Genomic DNA, 26,271 nt, shown 5'->3' with positions numbered 1-26,271 from the left:
GTTTTTCACTTGTGTATCCAGTAACTACAAAGAAGATTGTCTCGTCGCTGTTCAGTTATGGCTTACATGTTGAAATATCCCCGTGGATGCAGAAATGTATTTGCTATAGCATACGTCTTCTTGAAGTTAACAGCCGGGAGAAAGCTGCCCAAAAATTAAGAATAAATCTTAATAGGTAAGATATTGCTTATTATATTTCACGGTCATATATATAAGTGAATAAGGGAAAGATAAGACTCATTTATTGACATACAACTATATCGTGTACATTGTCTCAAATGGTTGTAAACTGTTCTGTGATTTTAACTCATTTTTTTTTTTTACGTATGTAGAACAGTGAATTTAGAATAAACGTGAAATAACTTTTCATCACAAAATTATGCAAACAAAATAGAAAAAATCACATTCATGAAGACAGTAACATACACTACGGTGTGTAATGACGTCAAGGAAAAGTAAGGAGAATCGTCGGCTTCATTTAAGAAAAAAAAAGCACCTTATCCCAAAAAAATTGATACAAAAGGGGTTTCTCAACTGTTTACTGTTGTATCGGGTGTGCTTCATAACATATCAAAAGTCAACCACAATCTGACCATGCAAAAGGTCTGATTTCCAAGATGGCGTCTATAATAGCCCCTAAATCCTTAAAATCCCCGTTACTCTTCATTATTCAAACTAGATAAGTAATACTATATGCCTAACACCTTATTTTTGGGATCTGGAAGCCCAATTAGCATATCTACATTATATTTAAGTGATTAAATGCTCACAAAATCCAAGATGGCGGACCAATATGGCCGCCATACTATGAAAATCTCCATTATTCAATCTAATTTATTTTATACAAGTAAATTTAGTGTCTAAACACCTGTTTTGGTGAGTTTGGGAATCCAAATCGCATATCTGAACTAGAGTATATTGAAGCAGGTCTAATTACATATATACAAAATTTAATATGGCGGATCAATATGGCTACCAAACAAAAAAAAATAATTACTTGTTTTAACTCATTTTACGCAGGTAAATTTAGTGTCTAAACCCCTGTTTTGGGAATCTAGGAATCCAATAAATTTATTTAAATCACAGTATATTACAATGATTACACATTTATAAAATCTAAGATGGAGGACCAATACAGCTGCCAAAACTACAAAAAATCATCATTATTCATTTCAACTCATATAACAGAAGAAAACTTGCTATCTAAACCCGTGTTTTGGGGGTATGGTAACCAATTACCCCACCTGACTTACATTAACTGAAGTGACTATATATATAGATACAAAATCAATGATGGAGGAGCAAAACAGCTGCAAAATTATGAAAATCCCCATTACTCATTTCAAGTCACTTTATGCACGTAAATTTGGTGTCTAAATCCCTTTTTGGGAACCTGGAAATCCAATCAACTTATCTGAATAGCAGTATATCGAAATGATTAGATTTTTCAACATCTAAGATGGGGGACAATGCGGCCACCAAACTTAGTGTAGTGAGTATTGGTAAAATGTTATCATAAATCCTATATTATAAATTCTGAAAAACCAGGTTTACAAATATTCACTGTCGATTTCTTCTTCCAATAAAGCTTGATTGTGTGGATTCTCACAGTTCTCAACTTGATGTGGTCCACAAGCAGGTGTGCATGGTAGTTCATAACCTTTGCAACTGCAATGCATTTGACAGGCAGTTTTGCAATTACAATGGACCATCTGAAGAAGGTTTTCTGGTACAGCTTTTTCTTGCTCATAACTGGCAAGAGTACTGATTCACTTTCATCTTTGCATTACAATGTTTTGATAAAAAAAATTGTCTCTGCTAAGTCGTTTGTTACCCAGAACGCCTCCCACCCACCAAGTCCTCGACAAAATATCATAGCTTTACAGTGTATTACCAGATCATGGCGTGGACTGGAAACGAAAGAGACATGAATGCAGTGGATTGGGGATGGAAACTAGAGGACAATCAGTTTGTGCCAGTTATGAGCAAGAAAACTGCTGCACCAGAAAGCCTCATTCAGATGGCCCACTGTAATTGCAAAACTGCCTGTCAAACGCACTGCAGTTGCAAAGGCTATGAACTACCATGCACACCTGCTTGTGGACCATGTCAAGTTGAGAACTGTAAGAATCCACACAATTAAGCTTTACAGGAAGAAGAAAGCGACAATGAATATTTGTAAACCTGTTTTTTCAGAAATCTACAATATAGGATTTATGATAACATTTTACCACTAATCACTGCTCTAAGTTTGGTGGCCTTATTGTCCCCACTCTTAGATACTGAAAAATCTAATCACTTCAATGCACTATTATTTAGATAAGTTGATTGGATTTCCAAATTCCCAAAAAGGGATTTAGACACCAAATTTACATGAGTAAAGTGAACTGAAATGAGTAATGGGGATTCTACATAATCACTTGGTCATAGCTATTTTGCTCCTCCATCACTGATTTTGTATTTATAGTTGATAATCACTTCAGATTTTTTGTAGTTTAGATAGCCTAATTGGATTACCATCGTACCCCCAAACACGGGTTTAATCACTGTAATATGAGTTGAAATGAATAACTGATTTTTTCCAAAACAGGGGTTTAGGCACTAAATTTACATGTGTAAATTGAGTTAAAACAAGTAATTTCTTTGTTTCTTTGGCAGCCATATTGATCCGCCATATTAAATTTTGTATGTATGTAATTAGACCTACTTCAATATACTGTATTCTAGTTCAGATATGTTCTTTGGATTCCCAAATCACCAAAACAGGTGTTTAGACACTAAATTTACTTGTATAAAATAAATTAGATTGAATAATGGAGATTTTCATAGTATGGCGGCCATATTGGTCCTCCATCTTGGATTTTGTGAGTATATAATCACTTTCAACTTAATGCAGATATGCTAATTGGCTTCCAGATCCCCAAAATAAGGTGTTAGGCACCAGCATTACTTATCTAGTTTGAATAATGAAGAGTAACGGGGATTTTAAGGATTTAGGGGCTATTATAGACACCATCTTAGGAATCAGACCTTTTGCATGGTCAGATCGTGGTAGACTTTTGATATGTCATCAAGCACACTTGATATTACGATAACCAGTTGAGAAACCTTTTGTAACAATTTTTGGGAGTCAAACCTTATTTTCAACCAACTAGAAGTTCAATGGTGGAGTCTAAGAGGAAAGTTGAGGATAGTGAGGAATTGACTATAAGTAGATATTCAGGACAAGGTCAGTAGTACCCAAGCTCGTATGTCCGAAAGAGTTAATCAGTTTGCTGGCTACCCCATCAAATTCAAGAGCAAAGTGCCTGAAAAAGCTGAATTTGGAAATTGAATTTATTATCAAAAATTAGGGGAGGGTGTGAAACACACTGTTACAAAGTAACACACCGATTCATTATTTAATTTGAAAGATGTTGGCAAAAAGCGATGACTCAGACTTCCTGAAATACTTAGTAGCTTTACGTTTTGCTTGTACTGTATGAACGCACAAGTCCAGTGGTACATAGATAGCATCATATTCCTTTTCACACTGACTATGCAACAATTCTGATTTCGAGGTATTCGGAATTTAAAGTCGTGATGACAGTATTATTATATTTTCTATACAGCCTTAGTCCTACTGTTTCTCAAGAACGCAGTGTATGATTGCTTCTAAATCAGAGAAACTCCTGGGCTTTTATAGATGCGTTTAGGATATTAGTTATACCCATCAATCCAAGCATCAAGAATACTTACATTTACTGGAAAATCATTTGAGCTTTGTCACCCAAGTTTGTGAGGGTGCCTGGTCATTATTGCACATTTACTTTGTGCACTGTTAAAAGTCGTTCCTCCAAAATGATATTTCAGAGTATGGACTGCTGCCATTACAGAAGCACATTGTACTTATGGATAAGACAAGTGTGTGTGTGTGTGTGTGTGTTTTATGAAAGAACTACATTATACACTACTTACTGACCCTTCGGAGTAAAAATTAGTGAGGCCCAGCCAGCTACAAAAAAAGGGCACTTGTCAAGGTAGACTGAGTTCGTTTATCTAATATATAAACTTACAATGTTGAATCATTATTTGGGAGCCAGAACATTTTTCAACCCTCAGACACGGGAGAGGAAAAATTTGCCCCATAGGTTAATAAAAAAAATATTAGAAGTCACACACTTAATATACCATATATGTTAAGTCTTATATTAAAAAAAATAATTGGTGGAATATCATTGACGGAGCTCAGTAATGAACCAAAACACTATGTTTATGACTGATGTCAAGTTTCGCTGGCTTTGCTATGGCCCCGAAACCAGTCTCTGAAAAGGTATTCACTACAGCTTAGGCACAACTACCATCAGTGAATGCTTATTGATTTGATAAGCTGAAATTGATAGAACCCAAACCCAGGCACCGAAAACAATATTATCGATTTTTCAAGCGGAAGGTTTTTGTTCTGGAGTTCTGCAACAAGCTTGCATCCGCTATCGTTTGTGATTATTGGTATGGTTCTCATATTATATATATATATATATATATATATATATATATATATATATATATATATATATATATATATATATATATATATATATTACAGTATATATATAAACACATATATATATATATATATATATATATATATATATATATATATATATATATATATATATATATATATATATTTATATGTATGTATGTATATATATAATACATAAAACAAGTCAAAAGTCACTATAAAGCTTGATATTTTTATTGCTGAATCGTGGATAAACACAGTGAGCAGAAAACTCCTAACTAACAAGTGATATGCCGGCCACCTTGTTGAGGACATACTCTAACAAATAAAAAATGCGCCGAGGTTTCTTCGATGCAATCGAGTTTTCTGTACAGCATTATGCTATATGAAACTCTCAGCCATGGCCCATGAAACTCTCAGCCGCGGCCCAAGAAAATTTCAGCCACGGCCCGGTGGTGGCCTGAGTTGTTGGCACCTATAGCGGTGCCAGACGCACTATCATGGCTAACTTTAACCTTACCTAAAATAAAAACTACTGGGGCTAGATGGCTGCAATTTGCTATGTTTGATGACTGGAGGGTGGATGATACACATAGTAATTTGCAGTCCTCTGGCCTCAGTAGTTTTTAAGATCTGAGGGATGGGTATCATCTGGAAAGGCGTGAACTAGACCAAGCAGGACAATAGGGCGGCTCCGCTAAAGCTCACTGGACAGACTCAAATCCCCTAAAGAGGACAACTTCAGGAAGCTACATACAGCAGAAGTTATATACAATGCTTGGCAACGACCTTTTATCAACATACATCAAACTGAATACTTTATACTCCCATCTACACTTCCCACAGAGCAGAGCCTACGTCATGAGCAGTGAACCCCAAGGAACAACAATGAGCAACAAGCAATCCAGTAGCCACACGCCATCAGAAGTAGACCCTCCACTAGGAGGAACTGCCCTTCAGGAGCAGTCCAACCCTCAACCCCACAACCCCAGGCCAACCATCCGGCCAATCAGTACCCAGGACCAGTGACCAGTGCAGATGTAAAGATGAAGAAGTTAAGTATACCTTAGTTTTACCAGACCACTGAGCTGATTAACAGCTCTCCTAGGGCTGGCCTGAAGGATTAGACTTATTTTACGTGGCTAAGAACCAACTGGTTACTTAGCAACGGGACCTACAGCTTATCGTGGAATCCGAACCACATTATAGCGAGAAATGAATTTCTATCACCAGAAATAAATTCCTCTAACACTTCATCAGCCGGCCGGAGAGCTTGCAGTCAACTACGAGAAGCATCCATTCAGCCCATCAGATCACTGACTGCAGCAGGAAGGTTGATCCACGGCCTCAGCTATAAAACCTGGCTGGCTTAACCCAAACAAACAAACACAAACGGGCAAAGCATCCCATTAAGAAGCATTACTTCATCAAAAATATACTAGTTAGCATAGGCTACAACAACACAATTTCCTTACACTGACCTGCACCAGCTATATTATTAGTAGTAAAATCAACAGCAATAACAGTCCTTGGAATTCACGTCTAAAAGAATAATTTCATTCAATCCCTCTCCAACAAGAAATAAATGTACTTTCTTTAACAATAACATCCTGAATTTATGTATATATATATATATATATATATATATATATATATATATATATATATATATATATATATACATATATATGTATATGTATAATACCCAGAAAGGCCTCTTAACTTCTCGATTTCCCCGTACTTTTTTGCGTTTATAACTACATGTCTAGAGTTCAAGTGGGGAATGCATGAAGAAACTACCTCTATCATAGTTGGGTTCGAACCAGCGCACGACAGATTTCAGTAAGGCCGCTCTAAAACCCCAAGCTGGGGAGAGGCGGGGATGGAGAAGAGAGAGAGAGAGAGAGAACATCGCCGTCAATGGCCATCTCAAGAGTTGCAGTTAGCTGTTTTTATTTACTTTTTCCTGCGCGTTTGAGGCCATTCTCTTATCTCACACTCGGTACGAAAATGTTCGGGGAAAATAAAGACATATGACTAGGCGTTCTTTCTCTCCAGTGGAGCAAAAGGAGACGGCCCATGAAGCAGAAATAAGACAAATGCAGCTTTCCGGAGTCCTAATTTATTCTCGAGCTGTTATCATTTAAGCATAAATTTCATCTCTCCGTTATTTTGCTCTGGAATTTTTACGCATAAGAAAGCACTAGACAATTTGCATTACGTATACTACGCCTTATTTTACACGAACAATTTTCTTTGCTCATTCATTTACGCATTTCTGTAACTTGACGAATTCTGATCTTTGAATTCCTATCTAACTGAAGATATGCGTTAACTTTTGCATTTACTGTTCTTATTCTGATTGTTTCTTTACAGATCTTTACATATAGTCTTGAAGGCTTTGGTATCACTGAAACCCACAGACCTGTTTGATTAATAGTTCAAATATTCAAACATCGTGTCGAAAATTAAGTCAGAAAACTAATGAGAACAGCACAATGGCAGTATTTTATTATCCAGTATGAATTTCCAATAATGTTGCTGGAATGTCACTGAAAAGGGTTGCTTCAAAGAAACAGTGTGTAAATCAGACCTTCTTCATAAATGACCCAGTGAGTGGAATGTCAAAGACCTTCCTTCCATCTTTCCCTGGATATTGATATATAACCTGTGAAATAACCTTTTCACCGAATTTTCATGATTTTTTTTTTGTTTTCTGTAAAAGAAAACAATGAGATGGCTATTTGTCTGTCCGTCCGCACTTTTTCTGTCCGCCTCAGATCTTAAAAAACTACTGAGGCTAGAGGGCAGCAAATTGGTATGTTGATCATCCACCCTCCAATCATCAAACATACCAAATTGCAGCCCTCTAGTATCAGTAGTTTTTATTTTATTTTAAGTTAAAGTTAGCCATTGCCGTGGTTCTGGCACCGCTATAGATGCCAACAACACAGGCCACCACCGGACCGCGGCTGAGAGTTTCATGGGCCGTGGCTGAGTTTCATACAGCATTATACGCTGTACAGAAAACTCGATTGCGCCGAAGACACTTCGGCGCATTTTTCACTTGTTATTTTCAGTAAACACTTGGTAAAGATAGACCGAGGCTATTTCCGAACACTGTACAACAATGAAGATCAGGGCAGCAAAGAAAACTTCAATAATTCCTTAGTAATCTGTTACATTGAGATTTCCATGGAGCCTACATTTAGTCTGAATTTCTTATTATTACGAGAAAAGTTTAGAAGTTCTGCTATACTCTGACTTATCATTAAAGAGCTAAAACGATTATTACAGAAGATATTGTATATACGTGTTTCACTTCATCTCAGCATGTGATCTACACAAACGTTACATATCAATTGCTGATGAAAAAAAAAATACAAATATCACAACTTCTGTCCTAAGTAAACTGCTTCGATATATAAATGTGTTATTCTAGCTCCATTTGCTCTAACAAATGGAATGCAGTTTGGAATCACATTCCTGCATCATGACTGCAAATCAACTCTACCCTGACCATATAGGCTACGCCTTTCATCAACCAATCCAAAAACTGATGTAAAATTCAAGGTACTTTACTAAACGTTAATACATCCAAAAACAATTTCGCACCCAATTGTTTACTGAACTTTATGGATTCTTTAAGGATAGGAGTTATGGTTTGTTTTCCAAAAACCATGAATGACCTCCTTCTTATGCAACTTTTCTTCAAGATGACAGAAAATTTCACGCGTGAAACGCAAAGATACAGAAAATGTTTGGTCCTTTGAAAGGCAGTGTGTATTCTGATATACCTCCAAGTTAGCCAACTTCAGTCACGTTAGAAAAGAGAGGCCTCTCCCAAGGAAAGAGCTTGGTCAATCGATGCAACACTCAGGCTTAAGAACTCTCTCTTTTTCAATAGAGAAATTCTTATAAATATTATGGCTGAATGTTAGTTAACGCTGCTCATAAAATTAGGTAAAACTTTGAAAGCTACGACTACAGTGAGAAGAGAAACGAGTCTTAACGTAACTGAAAACATCAGAGCTTCCCCCTTACGGTTATCTGCGTTACCTGTACTTTCTAAATACAAGATCATGATGACGTTACAATGGCCTTGGAAGTGTGAACGCTATCTTCTGCTTTAAGGCCACTCGGGTAAGAGTTTTATATCCTTGTTAGGATTTTATCATTTTTAATATTCTTGACTTTATATTACTCAAAAAAGAAATTCAGGAATTGCCGAAAGTTAAGATGGTAGAGATTACCTTGCAGTGTTGTGTGTTCACTGTTAGCATTCTTTTAGTTCATCTCACTAACTTTATTTTCTTTGGGAAGTTCATGATCTAACTATTCAGTTGATGGTGACCTCTTATGGCTAGCTAGTAAAAAGCTATTCATTGTTGGGATTTTTGTGAGGTATAATTCAAAATAATCAGTGAAATATTGTTAGTGAAGAAAATCCTTTCCTATTCTCAATCGTCACTGACTTTCCATCCCATCCCATACATAGCCCTAACTTATATTAGAACAAGCTATCCAATATATTTTCTGCTTTAACACCAAATTATTTCAGCATGCATATACAAATTCATTACGAAAGCTAAGAGAATCCAGCCATGTCCCAGGACGTATTTCACACACGACCACCCGTATCGGATGCTGGGGAATGACCCTCACTCACGACGTCTGTTTAATGGATTCATTCATACTGTGAGTCAAGTTCCGTGCCTCTCATCTCCAGTGTGACCCTTATCAATTTACATGAACCCCAGATGCATGCCTTCATTCTAAATACGTTACGTTTCGCTTGACGTCTTGTTCAATTATTTCTTGCTTCCTTTTGCCGTTTACTCGTTTTCATATGGCAATGTAATTTCAAAGTCTCACTAGAATTCCCTAGTTTGTTATGTGTTCTTCCATCCCATAACTGTACTACCCTTCATAAACATCCACTCCCTCCTTATCATTCCTGTCAACATTCTCCTCTCACCGGATCTTCATCACTGAGGCTCTTCACTCATTTTACCAAAAGTTTTATCATTCCGCTTTATTCTTAATTATGTTGGGGGTTTTCTAGTATATTCACTTATCATCTATTACTCGTCCATTTAGTCTTCATTTTGCCTTAACTGAAGTGCCATGAACCGTTTTTCATTTTCAGTGAGCCTTCTTTTTTATCCCTCTGGTCAACCGGTTGGTTTGCTCCCCGTATAATCAATTATGGCCACATAAAGTGGCGTCCCTCCACAAAGCACTACTCAAGTGCAGGTGATGCACCTTGTCTAACCTTTTTATTGCCATTAGTTGTATTCACTTATGTCTACTGAATTTATATTTCCAGTTGTATGACACTAATTACATTCATTTATCTCGTTATTAGCTTTATTCATTTATGTCTCATGCATTTCTACCTAAAATCGTTGTGACAGTCCTTCGCATAAAACCACTCACATATTTTTATGTATACCACGAAATAAAAAAAAAAATCTCAAAACATTTCTTCATTTTTGCTTACACAAACACAAATGCCCATGCGCGGCCCCACGCACGAAAACACGCCACACACACATACACGCTCATATATAATGTATATATATGTGTGTGTGTGTGTGTGTGTGTTTATAATCACTTTTGTACGTGATTCATTTGTCACACTTTACCGCAGGTGAAAAATAAGAGGCGGAGTGTAGGTCCTGACCGGTTTCGACTTTAGGCTATTTCCAAACCATTGACGAAGGGCTGATACAGAGTATTAGAAGTCACAAATATATATACTACGGGAATAGTACTGACGAACATACACAACCGTTAGAGACTGCATATCCACCCACAGGCCGGTGTCAAGGTAGGAGTGGCCTTCAAAACTTGGCTAAAAATCACAATATACTCTCAGGGGATAATACTGATAAAAATACGACCATAGGTGACACCAGATCCACACCTGACAGGTGTCAGGGAGGCGGAGTTTGGAAAACTCATTAGTACTACTGCCCCCGTACTGTGTTTACAAATATGATAATCTTATTACCATACATCTCTACTGCCTACCTTAAAATTTACACAATTTACAAATTTCATTTGATATTAAAGGATCAAGTTTATACATCCCTTGACTGATATTCATATTATGGCTGTAACTTTCTTTTATAAAGCTAGGTTCAATGATATTCCTTTCCAGTGCATTATCAGAATATACAATCCTTTTTGCTCCTTCCCAGTTGATAGCATGATTGTTCTCACTATTGTCCCCTGAGAGTATAATGTGATTTTTAGCCAAGTTTTGAGGGCCACTCCTACATTGACACCGGCCTGTGGGTGGATATGTAGTCTCTAACGGTTGTGTATGTTCGTCAGTGCTGTTCCCGTAGTATATATATTTGTGACCTCCAATACTCTGTATCAGTCCTTCTTCAATGGCTTGGAAATAAAGTCGAAACCGGTCAGGACCTACACCCCGTCTCTTATTTTTCACCTGTGGTAATGTGTGATATACATATATAAATACATATATATATATATATATATATATATATATATATATATATATAAATATAAATATGCATATATATATTTATATATATATATATTCATACATAAAAATATACATTTGATAACAGACACTCAAAGAGGACTGGTTTGACATTATCAGTCTGCTGGATAAAAAGCACTGGGACTAAGGGCAACAAGACGGAAACCTTGGGCATCGGATGAGAACTGAATACAATAAAGATCAGACTAAAGCAAAAGGTACATGTAGTCAAATCTCAGGGAAAAGAAACTAAGAACAGTACGCAATAGTGTCAGATGGGCTCCCGTGCGCACCCGGAGAGTTGGAAAACCCAGCCTACTCGAATAAGAACTATGAGCAGAGAGACTGGAGAGGAGCCGAGATTTGTGGAAGATAAAACACAGGAGAGACATGACTGGCGGAATTTCACAAAGTCTTTTCCATCGCAAGGGAATGGAGTCTCACATTTTTCACGTTAGCAAGGTTAATTATAATTTCATTTTACTTATCCTCGTGAACTGAAAGGAGAGAGAGAGAGAGAGAGAGAGAGAGAGAGAGAGAGAGAGAGAGAGAGAGAGAGAGAGGGGAGGGCTGCCTTGAATCGAAACAGCTGTGGTAAAATTTTTATTTCGCTTTATTTCGGATACACAGTTTGTTAGTTAATTATAAACAACACCTTTTTCAGGTTTAGATAGATGGATTTATGGATGATTTACGGAGAGAGAGAGAGAGAGAGAGAGAGAGAGAGAGAGAGAGAGAGAGAGAGAGAACATCGCAATCAGTAAACTTCTGAGTTGGGTTTCTTTTTCCTTCTTTTTTTGAGGCACATATGAGTTTCTGTACTTTTTTGTTCTCTTATCATACTTACAGAAAAAGTCAAACTGTTGGTGAAAGAGTCTTTGGTACGCGCAGATTTCTCTCCTCTCTTACTTTAGTCAACTACGGAGAAAAGGGGAAAGGCATTCAGGCCGAAACAAAAATAAAGCTTCACTTATTTACAAAGATGTTATTGTTTAAGTAAGAAACTTTTTCTCCCCACAGTCTTTCTTGTGTTTTCAACGACGATTCAAACTCTAGAATTTATGTTACAGAATCTGATATGTATATTTCGAGAAAATATTTCTAGTCTTTAAAATACTGTCGTGATGTGTTTACGCCTCAGCCTGGATTCTGAATTTCTGTGCACGTATTAATCACAAAACTCTTTTGATTGATGCTGCATATGACCCGATCCTCCGAATACTACCATGCGTTAAGTGAAGCAATTCCTCGAAGTTACACTGCGAACAGCAATGCAAAAAACATATTGCCAGTACACACGACTTCATTCAAATGTTAACGGAATGTCAATGAAAGAGAAAACTCGAACAGGTGATTCAGACATTCTTCGTGCATGAGTCAAGTGATGCGGCTACAAATGGACTGTAACTTGACAAGTAAACATTCTCTTCATAATGGCCATGCTTTGAAGACACGCTTTTGTCAACGTCTGTAAAACAGATTCTTGTTATTGAAGAACTCCTTTACGACAACGTGAATACCTGTGTAGCAAATGATTCCTTTTCAAATTGCTACCACATTTTCCTTACACTTCAATTTCCATAATTTCGTGAAGACGGGGGTACAAACATGATGACTATGGCTAGATTACAGTGCTATATAATAGTCTGTTATTGTCGAGTGCACCGGTCTAACTTTGAGCACGTGTGCATAAAGGCTACGTATGAATAATTCTTTAATATTTCGGTGACGGTCCTAAATAGTATTTGTATAATGTATTAAAATGATCAAGTCTGAATAACTGTTTAAAGAATATTGCTTGAAGGTTCGATAAATGAGCGTTTTTTGTCTTCTCACTATTTTGCAGTGGGAAAACGCCATATGTGAGTTGGAAGTGTTCTTCCAGACAACATCATTATTCTACAAAAATGTGAAGTTGTTGTTATAATCGTTTCATGATAACTGAAGTCAAAACTGTGTTGCTATGACGTGCAATGATTACATCAAGTTAACCTGTCCAAAAGTTGATGACGAAAATATAGTCACAGGGAAACGGTAGTATAACCCCCAATTCAGTGTGGGCTTTTTAACAGAGGGAGTTTTTGCATAAGAGAGTTCACAAATTAATGCTGCATACGTCTCCTTCTTCATAATGCAAGCCTAATTTTTTTAATTTCAATAAAATCCCTGCCATAGCTGAATCATTTTCAAAATATCAGAAAGTCACCTCTGCGATTTCACAAGCAAAGCTGCTGGAGAGCAGAGCACCCAGTATTATTATACCCCATGTTAGTCGAAGAGGTGTCATGTTGCAGAACGGATGCTTCCTCGAGGAAAAGAGCGTAGTTGGTCAATACAGTTCTTAGACTAGCGTATTTTTTGCTTAACTTTTTATTTCAAGGGAAATTCTGATGATATTTAATGTATGACAGCTGAATATTAGTTACGCTGTATGTCAATATAAATAATAAAAGTAAAATCATATCATGAAACACAAGAATTATGACAGGACCCGTATATTAAACGCAACTCAAGATACGATAATCTTTTATTAGCTTGATATTCTTCCATTTCCTTGTGTTGTTTAAACGGCTTTAAATGTTGACCAGATGCAAGGATATTGACCGCTCAGATTTACCTTAATTTCCGTGACAAAATTATAAAAAATTGTTAATCCTTATTACTGCTTCGGGTTCATCGCCTATAATAAACATGACTTCTTGTACGTGATAGAATTTCACATTGCAATTATCAACCTACAATTTTTTGCATTTGATACATAAACTTTCCTTTATTAAAGTAGCCACTGGCTATCTAAATTATATTCTGCTATTCACTCGCACCCTTTCATCATTTCAACGGCAATCTCATTATGCAAATAAATGCAGAATCCAGCATTGCCCTTAACTAATTTTTAAACAGACTGCCTGTATCAGATGAAGGTTCGCTAATTACCTTTATCTTTATAGTACGAGTACTTATGGCGTCTAACTGAAAGGCTATATTCAAATTTCATTTTATCAGTATCGCCTTGCCTCTTGTCAGCTGCCACAAGCTTTAGTTCTTCATTGGTGTGGGTAGAGCTCTCGGCTGGCATGCTGTTGGCCCAGCGTTCGCTCTCCGACCGGCCAGTGAAGAATTAGAGGAATTTATTTCTGGTGACAGATATTCATTTCTCGTCATAATGTGGTTCGGATTCCACAATAAGCTGTAGGTCCCGTTGCTAGGTAACCAATTGGTTCTTAGCCACGCAAAATAAGTCTAATCCTTCGGGGCAGCCCTAGGAGAGCTGTTAATCAGCTCAGTGATCTGGTTAAACAAAGATATGTATACTTAACTTTTCCAGATACAAACCTTCTTTAATTCGATCTCTACACACACCAACTTTCTCTTAACGTGACATTAAAATATTTAGTCTTCCCCTTTTTTCGATCTAATGTTTTCGCAAGGGATCAGTAACTTCTAAAGTAACATCCTCGCGTTCACCTTTCATACCTTGTGGTCAACCATAACAGTAAGAACAGATGGAAAGAGCTCTGGGAGGGAACATGCCTCCGCCAAAGTCAAATCCTTATGAGTACATATGAAATCTTACAGGTTCTTATAAAACAAATACGTCAGACTTTCACGGCAGAAGTTATTGTTAAATTTTCTTAACAAAATCTATAGTAAGGCTGCTTTCTTTCTGTCTTTCTTTAAATCTTCAGCTGAAGTCCCTTACTGACAGAGTCGACAGACTATAAACCCAAGAGTTATATGAAAATGTGATACATAAAATAATATGAGCGACTAGTAAATAAGACCGATGCACCTGAATTCAGGAGACGTCAAGAGAATGTAGGAATGAATTTGCTTATCAAGTATACACTGGAGACCTCGAGATTCCACAACTGCACTTGGCAAAATATTCTACATTTTAGTTGCAGCCAAAACAAGACTCTTATCAAACTGTTTGAACCTGGAATAAATAGCATAAGGATGAGCAATGCACACCCCAAAAAGGTCCCTTCACCTAAAAAGTTACACTATTTCTCCAGAATACAACCGCTTGCTACTAGTCACGAGGCACACATTTTGTAATTTCCGTAAAACCTCACCCATAACTTTTTGTGTAACCCTGCTAACAAAAGACAAATGAACTAACCGAACAGAAAACATAACGTCCTTAGCCCAAGAAATGACGACCATTTGTGCTTAACAGTGTCTCCCCACTCTTCAGCTATTTTTAGCCTCCCTTTCTCGTGTTATCTAATATCGCTCAACACCAGAAACACATTTCCTTCATCCCGCAACTGTCTCTCCCTTCAATCAACATTCAGCAGCCGACTGACCTTTAGAGCTTTTTCCTCTAAGAGCTTAATTACATCTGCATTATCTCAACTGAAGTCCAGTTCCTCTTTTCCTTTATTTCGGAATTCTAGTGCTAATGGATTTCCATCACCTGCACACTTACCTGCGTTTTTTCCAAGGTCTTCATCAGCCCAGATCATTACTGTTTTTCATATTTATCTTTTGTTCTAATTATTCTTTGCCTTTTACTCTTCTCTTTGCCTCACAAATGGAATTCCATTAAACAATTCCCAGCTATCGCAGATGGCTTCATTAATTTCGTTCATGCCACCAGCTAGTATTTTTATTTCCTGCTCTAATTAATTATGCCCACATTAACTGCCGTCCCTTCCAATGAAAACTGCCTCAAAACCTCTGTGACTTCTCTACTCTAACCCTTTATTCTTTTGACCTATTTTTTTCGTATTCCTTTATACCTACACCAGACTTATTTTCATCACATTTGTACGATATACACCTCTTTTATTGCATGGAATTCAAAGTTATTCAAAAATTTCATCCTTAAAATAACGTTTTTTTTTTTACACATGACATATATAATCACACATACGTACGTACACTTACTTATGCTTTTCAATGTTAAGATGTTTTCCTTAACAAGGAGTGACCAGGAAAAAAAAAGACGAAAGTCGCAGTCACTTCAATATTTAAGCCGCTGAATAAATGATAAGTCCCAAGCGTAGAAAACTTCCAAAGCTTTAGTCGCTTTGTACACCCCCTCATCGAAGGCCCTGTATACACACGCTGCGCCCTTTTCCCGGCGTCTCGGTCTCACTCTCTCATCTCATTTCCTGGATGTTACGGTTTCCCCTTTTTAATGTTCCACCCACAACTTCAGAATTGTACTTAATCACAAAGCGGAACAACTGGTCTAATGAATCAGCTGGTATGCATGCGCTGACAGAGAGAGAGAGAGAGAGAGAGAGAGACGTCATTTGCATCTGTAGCCTAATTGGGCAACTCAAACAGAAATAGTAACAACAATAGCCCTTGCCTCACTTTCACTATACAACGATCCATTTTAAAGAAACTGCATACCACTTTGAAAGTGTAAATTTAAGGACATGATACACAAATATACACGAGTAAACTGAATCTAGTAGAAAAGCATTGGTCTGAATAGATACTCTAGCTTTAAACAGAAATCAGCCCCGAAAAAATGGGTCTGAGAGTGTCGTCTGCTATAACAAGTAAAAACTGCGCCGAAGTTTCTTCGGCGCGATCGATTTTTCTGTACAGCATATAATGCTGTATGAGCCGCGGCCCATGAAATTTTCAGCCACGGCCCGGTGGTGGCCTGTCTTACAGAGTTGCGATTATGGCTAACTTTAACCTTTAATAAAATAAAAACTACTGAGGCTAGAGGGCTGCAATTTGGTATGTTTGAGGACTGGAGGGTGAATGATCAACTACCAATTTGCAGCCCTCTAGCCTCAGTAGTTTTTAAGATCTGAGGGTGGACAGAAAAAGTGCGGACGGACATACAAAGCCATCTCCATAGTTTTCTTTTACAGAAAACTAAAAATATCACGTAATACAGCTGAGAGTATTGCTGTCAGACCCTATATGCAGGAAAAGTCAAAGCATGCAACGATACTGAATTCTTGACACACGTGGTCCATTGTGACATGGAGAATGCTTTTAACAATGTCTTGAGAACTTAACTTACTACAGCCTCTTACCTACTTATTACCGTATGTGTAAAACGACTGAAAAAATGCTATGTAAATACAAAATACTAAAAATATACATTTACTGGACCATTTTCATAATCTTCGCAATCTTTGTTGTGAGAGAGAGAGAGAGAGCGAGAGCCGAAAGGTCCTTCTCCCCAAAATAGCAGCTCTCTCTCTCTCTCTCTCTCTCTCTCTCTCTCTCTCTCTCTCTCTCTAACATTTTTTTTAAAGTCAAGACAGTAACAAACCCCATCAAAACAACATAACAGACATTTAATTGGAATCTTGTTGTACGGTTTCGTTCTATTTCTGATGTGTTTACACGGGTTACTGGGTGCACCCTTCATTACCAAGTACAGTCGAATAACAAGATGTTCAGATAACGTGGTGCAAGAACTTTACTTAAAAGGTCTGTGAATAAGGTTGCATGATAAATAATAATTCCTTGTACAAAAAAACAGTCACGAAAATTTTATACAGTTTTGCAAGATTTAATGGAATAATAAAGATCCTTCCAGTACTGTTGATTTCCTTGAATACTATTAACAAAGTCAACTTCATACAGGATAAAAGCGGCTTAGTATAGTAACCTAACGTACCCTCTCAAACGCTGCCCAAGGCTACTTTAATTTGGCAACTTCAATTTTCAAGGAATGGCCAATGTCACTTTTGCTAACGACCTGGTCTTTGGAATCTAAGCTTGTCGATATAAGAGGAGCAGATTCGAATTCTCATCTTTAAACATATCATTAAATGGGTTCGGACCTTCTGCGTTTGTGTGGTAGACGGTACACATTTGTGCGCACAAGCGTCAAATGCAAACTTCCAAGAGAAAGTACTTTCAGACGATGGATTTATACTTAAGGTACAGCAATCCTGAAAGTGCAAATTACCCTGGGTACACTGTGCTTCAGAAAGAACGAAAATAGCTAGATAGATAAAGATATAGACGAAGAAAGCATCGTGTGTCGGTAAAACTGCTCGAAGTTGCCATTTAGTTTGTTTTTTTTTTTTTTTTTTTTTTTTTGCCATTTTCCGCACGTTTGAGTATCTCTCTAACCGTGAAATGCTGTAATTCTCGTGTCTTACATCGCTGCAAGAAAATGCCGGGAAAATAAAAATTTCTGTAAACGAGTACTCACCACAAATGTTGCGCGTTCTCTCTCTCCTTCCTCCCTCCCTCGCGTTTCTTGTCCTGTGGAGTAAAATAAGTCTAAACTGAAGTAAAATTACACCAAAACAACTTTTATTGATGAGTCATCATTTTATGTACGCTTCGTCTTCCCTACCATTTGGCACTTGAATTTTTAAACGGTATCAACCATAAGAGATCTTATTTCATACCACAGCTACTGACATATTTTATAGGACAGATTTCTTTGCGACATCAGAATAATTCTGTCTTTAACTTGGATTTAAAGTACTGTACTAAATTCATTTTCACATAATAAGTGCACTGATTCCCAATTTACAATAGTGGTTTCTGCTCCGCTTTATTAATGATTAAGAAACTTTGTTCTTCGTGCGGTCTACAGTTTACAAATATTCTTCTTATACAGACAAAAAAATTATCCGACTAACCCCAGGAAAATGAAGCTTTTGTATTCAGTCACATCGCAAATATAAATACCTACTTGTCAGTTTTCAAATCCCAAGTATTATTTTCCATATTTTGATTTTTCATTGTCAATGAAACAAAATGACAGGGAAAAAATGCCGTTTGCACTGAACATGGGTAAAAATCTTTCTGCGTCACTTTCCTGTTTATTAAGAGGAAAATCTCATGAATATTTGGTAAAATACAATGGTGTCTAGTCGTACAAAACCTTTATGACCACGGGAAAACGGACGTAACTCTTCAATAATTATTTACTAATGTAATTCATAAATTTGCATTTAGATTACCCTAAAATAAATATCTTGTTTTAACAGAAGAGAGAGAGAGAGAGAGAGAGAGAGAGAGAGAGAGAGAGAGAGAGAGAGAGAATCACTGACCGGTTGTGACACCTCTTTGAAATTTACTAATCCCATGGATTCAAAGAACAAAGGCATAGCTATACAGATCGAAGGGTAAATATGAGAGAGAGAGAGAGAGAGAGAGAGAGAGAGAGAGAGAGAGAGAGAGAGAGAGAGAGAGAGCGTAGGTAAGGCATGCAGTAACTTATCAGTGGCAATTTTTTTAAACACTTCCAGTACGGCAAATTTTTAATCTTACACTGCAAAAAAAAAACATTGTATAGAAATAAAATCATGAGCATGAGTCTTAAAACAGTAAACGTTGTGCTCTCTCTCTCTCTCTCTCTCTCTCTCTCTCTCTCTCTCTCTCTCTCTCTCTCTCTCTCATGACCTGCGGAGGAGGTGGAAAAGGCCCTTGAATCTAAACCTAAAGAAAGGTATCTTTTCCGCAGTGTTATCATTTATGTATAAGTGGCGTCTTGGTTACCATTTTGATCATTTTTAAGTGGAAATAACACGAAAAACGTTTTACAGAGCTTAATTCTTTTCCTTTAATATCCATTCCAGATGTGTATTCGCTTTCAATTGAATTTGTAATTCAGAATTCTGGTTCACAACCTAAATAAAGCCGTCCCACGATTTTCAATTAAGATGACTGTTTTGCTTACCTATTTATAATTCATAACAGCTAGCCAAAGACTTAGGTGTATCCTGTAAATTGAAAAACTTCTTTGATTTATAATTTATTCTTCCAAAATATTCGCTCTTGATGTATATGAATCGTCCAGTCCCACTCCGAATAGTAATGCAAATAACGAATAACGAACTACTAACATTTAAGCTTGAACTATATCTGCCATGCAGATGTCAATGGAATGCCAAAGAAATAACACCCTTAATGGCATGAATGTGTGATTCAGACATTCTTCAAGCATGAGCCAAAGTGCGAGAATGTAAAAGGTGTGCTTTTTCCGTGGTTTTTATACTTATAACACCAACTTGATTTTTGTGAACATCGAAATAGTGCACCCACAGTCTCTATACATCCTCAACAGTACGAGAAGCATATTTGTAATTCTCTAATTCTCTGGTGTTTCTGGATTATTACAACTGAATCATCCTCGTGACATTTGGCAATTTGTGACCTAATTCGTCTTTTTTTACATCTACGTCAGTTTTACCTGTGAAAGCATCATGAATAAAGATTACGACAAATCATAAGAAAATTAACGGAAAATTGAACATATTTAGCATTTTAAACTGTGAGACTATGAACAGCAATCAGGCTTCTTTAAAAGATGATGATAAAATAAGGCCCTTCACAACACCATCATATTACTAATATATACAGTGCGAATGCCTATGACCAAAAATTTCTTGACACCGTATTAACTGGGTGATGTACCTGTTATGGACACTGGTGCTTTGCGCTTTCTACGGCCAATGATAAAGTTCTATCTCAGAAATGCCTTTATGGTATATGGGGAATAAAAAAGACTTACCGAGTAAGAACTGCAAAGATAACCAGAAAAAGCGCAAAAGGTTAGCTTAAGTGAATGTACCACATAGTTTTCAGATGGTTTGATCAAGTGGAAAGAAAGTACGACGACTGGTGGGAAAAAGTTATAATTTAGAAGAATGGGAAGGGAAACAAGAGATAAAAACCTACAAAGGATTGGACTGATGGAAGGAATGAGCTATTTTAAGAGAATGACCTCATAACTATGAAGCAATAAAGGTGAATGATGCAGTGTGTGTACAGGGTTTGATGCACTGCTGAGCTGCTTTTCTGTAAAAATCAGTCACTTCTTAGGGGCATCGGCTGTCCCACTGCATTTTTGTAACCTAATACATTTTTTTATCATTATCTCTTGTTCAAATTTAACTAATGACAACTTGTCTGAGGAGTTTTTATAAGTTACTTATAATTACTGGAGTGGTGACATGAAACGAGTATTTAACGATGGCTCGTATCTGTTTCCAAAGTGCTAAAGATACCAGCGTATAAATAACGTACACATCCCAATCTAAATCCTATTTGTTAGAATAAAACCTTGAGTGTTTCTATGTTCATATGCATGGGTGTTTCCGGGTTCAAATGCTTACATGATGCAACAGACCACAAATGTGTAAAAATATAATTTTTGCAATCCACACTAATTAAAAAGTAACCTATAAATTACATAAAACAAGGCACATACGAGAATTACACATTCGGGGCCCTACCGCCGCTGATATTTTTAATTGCTAATCTGTTTATTCTCAAGCTCTTGCTGAAATCTTGAAATATAGAGGACTAAATTAACACTGGTGCAGCCATCTTATAGAATCTGAGGAGTTGCACAAGTTTGTTTCGAGAATAAGAAAAAATCCATGAACGATGTTTAACACCTTTCAGACAAGATATCCTACGCGAAAAATACGTACTCAGCTCTTCAAACTCGTACTTACATTTCTGGGAACTTCTAAACGTACTACTAAGGGATTCTGAGCCGATGAAACACGATTTTTCGGCAACGCCTTTTTATCAAAGCATCGGATAAAGGTGAAAGTTGGCATGTGTATATTTTATAACCCTACCTAATTTGTGCTAGTTCTGGTACTTATCAGAGTAAAAGTGCGTTTCCTATGCCAGAGCCATCAAAACCGCAGGTAAGGTTTTTGAACACAATAGTGACATTAACCTATGACGTCATGGGGCTCCACCCACAGTTAAGAGAAGTTTACATTTGGGAAAAAGTCTCTTTACTGTGGCTCTGCCCACTTGCCAATGACTTATTCACTAATTAATATTAGTACCCATCCTAGGCTTCAGTGATATCAATGACTGAGCATATTTTTCATCGTCAACTTGATTACATTATCATTTCCAATTTTATTTTTATTATTATTATTATTAGCCTATTTTGTGGAGGTTCGTCGCAGCTTCCACAGCAGTTGTTGGGACCAAGTTGTTAGCTTAGAATTCTTCCATTTTCTTGATATCCGTAATGTTTCTACTTTACAAATAATTCAATGCATGTAATTCATCCACACAATGAACCATTCTACAGCCCCTTTGTTAGATCTACATCTATTCAGGGCGGGAGTACAAAAAGACAGTCCGTTTTGTTTTACCTCAGGCTTCGACACTTTAGCCTTCTATTTGCAACAAGTCAGGAGTGGTCACTAGAAGTAGAATTCAAATGAAAAGCAATGATACCTCACTTCTTTCAATTGTTGGAGGTGTAAAAGTCAACGCCATTGTTTTATTTCAGTTAATGTAACCCATTGCTATTTTTCTTTGTTTTTTATTTTTATTTTATTTTGTCATACAGCACCCTAAACAGTGCTTGTATACTCGCTGCAAATAAAAAGTAATGGTAGGAGTCAAGATTTTGAGGGCAAGGTATTATTTACCTACTTAATATCAATCAAATGTAATATGATTTATATTGATATGCATGGAAAGGAAAATATATTGAAATCAGTTTGAATGGGGAACATATTAAAATCATTGTGTTTTGATATGTTTTCGATGTACAAACAACACGTCTAACACCATACATAATTTATTTACAAAATGTCTTCATTGTCACTCTCGAGGAAGAGGTCATCCCCGTCCTCATCGTTGCTAGCGATGTTAATGATGGCTGGTTCTACTCTACGCTCTTATGGATATTGTCCGACTTCCAGTACTCCTCCTCAAAACGACGGGACTGTCTAACAGCTCATGCCCACACTTCTGGGGTGGCCAAGTAACTGTTACCCACTGTAGAAATAATTACCTATTCACGCTATAGCAAATCTTGCCACGGGTCTTCTTGCTTGTATAGAAAGTGGCAAGCCGTACACAAATGCAGTCTTGCAACCACGGGGACACTTCCATATCCTGCTGGCCTACTTACTGCCTGCCTGGTGGATGGCGGACCCTCACGATGTCATATGTTTACGTCACGAATTGTTTTAGGATCCTTGTCTGTGATTTTCTAGGTTCTGGCATCGGAGACTTCATTTTACTATCGAACTTAGGTACTAAATAATACATGCAAAAATTAGGTAGGGTTATAAAATACACGCTTGCCAAATTTCACCTTTATCTGATGCTTTGATAAAAAGGTGTTGCCGAAAAACCGTGTTCCATCGGCTCTCAATCCCTTAATAATACACTTCTTCTTGTAAGAAGTCACAGTTCATCAACTACCATTTAAGGGTAATCTGCACAACGAACAAACGTTATACATCCCGGCAATGGCTTCAAACAGTGTTTCAAATATCAGGATGCATACATAGCAAAATATCAAATCGTTTAGTTCTCCAGATATTCTGAAAAACGAAAATGGAAACGTATATAAGCCAAAAGCCATTTTATTCTTCATGACCTCCAGGCAATTCTGACCAATGGGTCATCATGTACAGATTCATGCCAAGCCGGCGTTAATTGTATTCCGTCTATGTCCTAAGCAACTCATATACTTAATCCTTCATATATACACGATTCATGAATGTAGAATCTGCTATATCTGCCGCTTAAACATGGTAACACAGCAGTTCTTTTATTTTCAAAGCAGAAACGAGTTATCCAAGTCAGATCCGTATTATAACGTTCACATAGCCTATGCATGAGATCGGATAACTGTGTGAAAATTATGATGGCCCACTCCTAACCATAATTGTAAAATTTACTTTAGCCAACCATACTCATTTTTTAATATGCAATCTACCATTAATATTTGTTTATCCATTATAAGTTTAATAAAAAGATCCCTGCCCTTCAAGCCTATACGCCTAGCTAGCCTCCACCTCAAAATTATTAAACACCCTGTGGTGATACATTATCTGGAATGGGGCTGCATAGTAGCTTCTCTTTGAGAACTGACTAAATTAACTTCTCATGCATTTGAAATTTCAACTAAATTTAGGCTAAATAAATAATTCACTCACCGTATTCTCAACGACGATTTCCTGAATTCTTCATTCCATGGTAGGCTTAGCGCTCAATATTTGGCTGCCATATCATTGTTCACTTCACTAAATACCATAAATTTATTTATCGTATACTAACACTTCGACATTTTATTATATCAGCCAATCACTGGTAAAAGGAGAGGTCACTAAAATCCAGTACCTAAGGTTAGTGAATTCCCTGGATCCACATCAAAGCTACTAGAAATGAATATAAGAATTTCATGATTTCAAAGTCGCCTGCATTGGGAAAAGAAATGAGTGCATATACAGGCCTGCAAAAGGGAACTGATAGGTTTTTACTAGGCCTAATAACGTCAGTTGTCAGTTAAACTGGATTTACCTTTTCATTTTCATTTTTGTCTTGAGATATTTCATCATCGTAGCTGGTCATTCTAAGATTATCTTTATTAAGTGCCTGCATAGTCCCTATCCGCAAAATGTTTTACCACAAACATGATAATGTAGACAGTGATGTTGTGATTAAATGAAACGTGCACTGTACATGGTAGCCTTTCATTGTAGTATTTTGTCTGTTATTTTGATCCCAGTTTCATTTCTTCTCATCTTTATCTCTAAAATCATAACATATATAAAAGTAAAACATTTCCAAACTTGGAGTCGACCCACTTTGTAATATAAAAAACAAAAAGATATAAAATTTACTGTATTATTATTATACAACCCATTAGTCTTGTCTTTGTCTTAACTCGTGCGTCTTCTCTTTCTTATACATGAATTTACAATTAAAAATATGGTTAACTTCTAATTCAATCATAAATTGCATGTCCCACCACATGGGAACTTAATTCTTTTATTCACAAGCTTTAAAAAGCAAGCTATGTTCATTTTTAAAGCGAAGTGAGCACGACTGTTCTTGTGCCAACAGTTGAGAACGAATTATATATTTTCAACGCCGGTACGACAGAGGGAATCAGTGGGCACCACTTTCTGCATTCCAGGCTCTGCACGGAAAAACCATCTCTCTACGCTTCAGGGAATTTAAGATTGGGAAGAAACAGGCCTCATTCCTTCAACATAAAAAAAAATACCTGTTGGAAATTATAGCATGTGAATTTAAATGTCACTATTTTAAAAAAAAATACAGTAACACAAGGCAGTTCTTAGATTGATTTTCGCTAAAAGTGCTGTGACAAGAGAGAATTTTTTTTCGGCTTCTCGTGATGCCAAGCTACTAGTAATGGCACCAAATGATGTTCATATTGCCATCGAGGCACAATCGTTTCTGTCGTAGACATCTTTTTTTCTCCATAGCTGGCAATTACTTGGCTAGAACAAGGTAGCCTACATGAAATAGGCCTAGCTATAATTTCTGAGACTGAAAATTATTTTAAGTTTATTCGGGTCATTTAAAGGAAAATTTTATTTCCTATATAGCACATTATGTAATATGATGCTACTGTGCAAAGTTGATAAGAACTATTAAAAACCTTTCCTATTAATTTTTTTCGGGAAAACAAAGATGCCCATCTTGGGCTACAAATTGACAAATAAGAGCGACTGCAGTTTTTCCGTCAGTACTGGTTTCTGTGGTCAAGCTCGAAAGGCAAGACGCTAAAAGATGTCAGAAAGTGTACACGTATGACAACATTTTTGGTTCGATTCCTTATGGGAGCCATTCTAAAATATTCTGGGAATTGATTCGAAAACCTTTAACCTATCATAAGCTGGTGCTGTTTGTGAGTGCGTGTTCGTAGGAACAAATAAAAATCTAAAATTATTCGAATACCCCGACCTACTGTTTGGCCGTAGGCAAGCACATTTATGTGTGCACAAACAAATGAAATTTTGAAACTTTACTCGAACACACTAGCTGTTGCAGTTGTTTGTTTGAAAGTTTTTAAACAGCAAGGAATCACATAGATTGTTAGACCAATTCTTTTAACGAGCAATTATTTTCAATATTTCCATTTTTCGCAATAAGTTGGCTATTCTGCGAATTTATTACTTGAAATTAATCTTGGATTATATTAATGGAAAGGGTGTATTTCCGGCTCAGAACGTGTTTATAGCGGTAAAATATTACTAAAAATATCCAAAACAAAATTCAAGCGCATCAAAAGAAATCAATTACAGATAAATTCGTCACCACGATTGTAATAAAATGACAAAGGCTACGTGAAATACGAATCTTGATTATTTATCGAAAGTATCAACAATAATTAATTAAAACACACAACTGAAAATGTTTTCTTCGGGTGAAGTGCGGCCACTTGTTGGAAAGTACTGAGAAGCTTTATCATTCCCTTCCTATTCGTAGCCAAACTGCGCTCAAGATGTGAAAACATCAATGATAAAAGTTAAACGCGAAAATCGCACGGAAG

The 26,271-nt window shown here is 36.8% G+C and overlaps 1 protein-coding gene across 8 annotated transcripts in view; it reads right to left on the bottom strand.

Annotated features, from left to right (window-relative positions):
• Positions 1-26,271, bottom strand: part of LOC136845348 (uncharacterized) — a 138,894-nt gene that overhangs the window by 107,819 nt on the left and 4,804 nt on the right. For 2 of the 8 annotated variants that reach the window (XM_067115597.1, XM_067115598.1), the window contains exons 2-3: positions 23,906-23,992; positions 18,169-18,221 (exon numbers count right to left, since the gene is read on the bottom strand). The exons of 2 other annotated variants lie outside the window; for them this stretch is intronic. The gene's annotated coding sequence lies outside the window, so the exon portion shown is untranslated. Of the gene's footprint in view, positions 1-18,168; positions 18,222-23,905; positions 24,202-26,271 lie in introns of those variants that run through there. 4 more of the 8 variants (XM_067115590.1, XM_067115595.1, XM_067115592.1 and 1 more) reach the window with 2 other exon arrangements.

Source organism: Macrobrachium rosenbergii, chromosome 13, assembly GCF_040412425.1.
Source record: "Macrobrachium rosenbergii isolate ZJJX-2024 chromosome 13, ASM4041242v1, whole genome shotgun sequence".
Classification (NCBI taxonomy): domain Eukaryota; kingdom Metazoa; phylum Arthropoda; class Malacostraca; order Decapoda; family Palaemonidae; genus Macrobrachium; species Macrobrachium rosenbergii.
This window is presented reverse-complemented; position numbering and strand designations above follow the sequence as displayed.